Consider the following 3,961-nt stretch of genomic DNA (forward strand, 5'->3'; position numbering starts at 1 on the left):
AAAATGACATTTCAGGTGAGATCACAAAAGACATGTTCGCGCAACCACAGCACCAAGTGCGGGTAGGCATCAACTTGAAATACACAGTGAGGTGAAATATTACCACAAGCTCCTGATGGACATGTTTCCATGTCTAAAATTCACGCACCGAACAATGCAGCTCCTGGGAAAACTACAAATCCAGGCAGGGCTGTGCTGCATCATTTGAAACAACAGTCAGACACAAGATTCTGCCAGTTTCCAATGTCTTCTCCTTCTGCTCCTATCACTTCTTTCCCTCCAGCTTCCTCTGCTCCTCCAGCCTGCAGGTGAATTAGATGCTTGATGTAAACGCAGCGGGTTCATGACACAAACCCTTCCCTTTCCCTCCGAGAGGATGACGCACTGTAGGTTGCTCCGTAACCGCAATAGCTCAGTTGGGAGGAGCGACTTGAAGATTTATAAAAGTACAAAAGCAAAATACAGCGGATGCTGAAAATTTGAAAGAAAAACAGAAACTGCTGGAAATACTCAGCAGGACAGGCAGCATCTGTAGAGAGAGAAACAGAGTTAACGTCAGACGAACGGTCATCGACCTGAAACGTTAACTCTGTTTTTCTCTCCACAGATTTAATAATGGTCCCGGATTCAATCCCGGGATTCGGCAGTTTTTAGTTCATTTGAGTTTCTTTCCGCTGCCATTCTCGAACTGAACGATTTAAACTGGAATTATTTCTCCGGCACTGAAAGTTTGGCGATTGAATCGAGAGACATCAAGCACGGGAAATATTTATAACGTTTTAGATTAATCGATTTCCTCCTGTGGTTTTCTCTGGATGTTGTCTCTCTCGGTGCCGGCGAACATTTCATTGATGCATTTGTCCTGAACTGAAGCCTTTTGCCCATCTCGCGGGGTCAGAGCCGCTCTGTCTGTCTCTTACCTGCTTGTGACCATTATCGGGAACAGGCCGCCTGTTCAACGTTCATCAGCAAACCCAGAAACACAAATAAACAGAAAGATGTGTCTCTCCGCCCCGGTGGTAAAAGGTGCAATGGATGTTAATCCAAATAAAGCCCCCGTGAGATTCTGTGTGGATTGGTTTACTTATAACGTTTGTATTTTAAATATTTAGAAATAGCGTATAATAATGAAAACATCCTGATGGTTTATACGGGGATCGAACCCGCGAGCTTGGCATTATTAGCACCACGCTCTCACCAACTGAGCTAACCGGCCACAATGCTCCCGTTGGCCAGGCTTGAACCCAGGCTGGGGAATTATCGTTCAGGCTCACACTGGGTGACCGAGTTACTGCACAAACATTGAACAGACCACATCGCTTAAACATTATTAACTGTTCGTATATACAACTGGGCAGAGTGTAAATCAAAAGTAACAGAAAAAGAACTCTTTAGTTTAACAAACCTCATTCTAAAAATTATTATTGCTCCACTGCTGAACAGCCCCTCCTTCAGTCCCGGTATAAAAACAGCCGGTGGAACCCCGACTGGATTCGAACACCCAGCCGGCGGCTAGAGCCAAATCCCCGGCTCAGATGTGGTTTCACGCTCATCCCTTTAGGAAACGCGGGTTCAGATGCAAAAAATCTCCCCTGATTCGCTCCTCTTATAGTGAAGGAGACAAAAAGTAACTAAAACCTGCCGAATCCGGGATCATCAATCTAACGCTCGCCCAACTAAGCTGTTTCGGCTTTACGGGCTGTGGTAGGTTCGTTTTTCTCATTCGGCAGAGTCCCATCATTGGCCTGTGTTCTGGAGTATCTGGTTCCCAGGGCACCCAGTGAAGCGACCGCGTGTATATCTGATCTCCACATTGATGAACAAATTCAACAGCAAAATAACTCGTGGGAAGATTCCAACAGTTGTGAGAAACCCAGACACCATGTTACTATCTCACCGTCACCATTGGTTGATGAACCGATCTAATGGCTCAAAGCGGGTTTTCAAAACAATTTGTTCAACGGATTTTCTTTCAGCGACTATTTCCATGTTCCGAAAATAAATGTTACATTTCTTTAATTTGGACAAGTAAACGGAGACTGGACAGTCGTTATCTTGCTCTCTGTGACCTGAGGTTTTATCTCGGTAATCTCCGGCTTTAGTATACGTTGTAATTAACTTTCCAACAGGTCTCTGTGGCGCAATCGGTTAGCGCGTTCGGCTGTTAACCGAAAGGTTGGTGGTTCGAGCCCACCCAGAGACGGCATTTTAACATTTCCAGGTTTTCTAAATGTGCATTTTGGCTGCAAGATCATGGGATAAACTGTAGCACTGGGTACAATGCCGGTGAGTATGAGATCATCCACTGGGATCCGAGAAAACCGTTTCGTAACATTCTCTTATTGGTAACAGACTAATAGGAACAAGTGGAGGGCATTCAGCCCTTTTCCTTCATTCAATTAGATCCTGGATAATCTGCATCTCAGCTGCATTGGCCCGCCTTGGTTCCATATCCAGCTTCACGAGTTTGGAATGGTTTCATTTTTAGGTGCGCCTGGTGCCGCTCCTGGCCTGCTCTTCTACACATTTCATTGAACCAGGTTTGGTCCCCTGGTTTGACGGTAATGTTAGAGTGAGGGATCTGCCGGGCCAGGAGGCTACAGATTGTGGTTGAATACAATTCTACTGCTGCTGATGGTCCAGAATTGTACAGAGAAAATTCACGTGTTTTATGAGATATTTTATTTTATTGATATTTAATCACAAAATTATTTCAAATTTTTCATATTGATTCAATTTTAATGGGGAATATTTTACAAAATGTTTCCGCCCGGTTTCTAATGGGACCTTTCGTGTGTTAGGTGAATGTGATAACCACTACACTGCGGAAAGTCTGCTCCGTGAGCTGTCGTTAGAACATCACAGAAGAGAACCGCAGTCTACAAATGCAGGTAATCGAATCATAGAGTCACAGAGTCACACGGCACAGAAGGAGGGCATTCGGCCCATCGAGTCTGTGCTGGCTCTCTGTAGAGCAATCCAATCAGCCCCATTCCCCCGCTCTATCCCAGTATCCCTGCAAGTTTATTTCCCTCAAGTGCCAATCCAGCCTTCCCTTGAAAACTGAGTGTCTCCGCTTCCGCTACTTCCGTCGGCAGTGAATTCCAGGTCCTCACCACTCGCTGCGTAAAAAAGTTTTCCCTCACATCCCCCCTATATCTCTTGCCCAAAATCTTAAATCTGTGTCACCTATTCTTTTTCTCTGTTAACTATTCCAAGGAGCATCCCAAAGGTTTAAAATTGGGGATGTTAAAATGCATCCTTTCCATCGGGGAATATGAAGCCCGGTCTCTCTCGTAACAGGCAAAGATACTCACAACTCTTCTAAGGAGAACTAACAAATACAAAATCTGTCAGAGCAACAGTCGAGCTGTGAACAGAGTGAGAAGGAGACAGAAGAGACGGACATAGAGAGAGAATGAGACAAAGAGAGGGACAGAGACAAAGAGAGAGAGACGGACACGCAGAGCGAGATACTCAGTTTGACGTCTCACAGAGTGGGCCCAGGGATGAGGGACTTCAGATATATGGAGAGAATGGAGAAGCTGGGATTCTTTTCCTCAGAAGGTTAAGAGGAAATTTAATGGAGGTTTTCAAAATAAGGAGAATCCAGTGGCAGGAGTGTCGGTAACCAGAGGACACTAACTGAAGATAACCGGCAAAAGAACCAGAGGGGAGATGAGGAGAATTTGTTTACGCTGCGAGTTATTGTGATTGGGAATGTGCTGCCTGAAAGGGCAGTGGAAGCAGATTCAATAGTAACTTTCAAAAGACAATTGGTTTACTATTGAAAAGGAGAAATTTCCAGGGCTGTGGGGAAAGAGCAGGGGAGTGGGACTAATTGGAAAGCTCTTTCAATGTGCCAGCGCTGACTTGATTGGCCGAATGGCCTCCTCTGTGCCGTATCTATCTATAATTCCATGGTCTATCAGTCTCTCCGCCCCGGGGTCGAAGGTGCAAT

At 45.3% G+C, this 3,961-nt stretch overlaps 1 non-coding gene across 1 annotated transcript; it reads left to right on the forward strand.

Annotated features, from left to right (window-relative positions):
* Positions 1-2,129: 2,129 nt before the first annotated feature.
* On the forward strand, positions 2,130-2,203 carry trnan-guu (transfer RNA asparagine (anticodon GUU)). The gene has a single exon. It is a non-coding gene; the product is annotated as a tRNA-Asn (tRNA).
* Positions 2,204-3,961: the final 1,758 nt, after the last annotated feature.

The sequence above is a fragment of the Somniosus microcephalus genome, unplaced genomic scaffold (assembly GCF_052327205.1).
Source record: "Somniosus microcephalus isolate GS21.2 unplaced genomic scaffold, FLI_Smic_1.0 unresolved_chr4, whole genome shotgun sequence".
In the NCBI taxonomy this organism is placed as follows: Eukaryota; Metazoa; Chordata; class Chondrichthyes; order Squaliformes; family Somniosidae; genus Somniosus; species Somniosus microcephalus.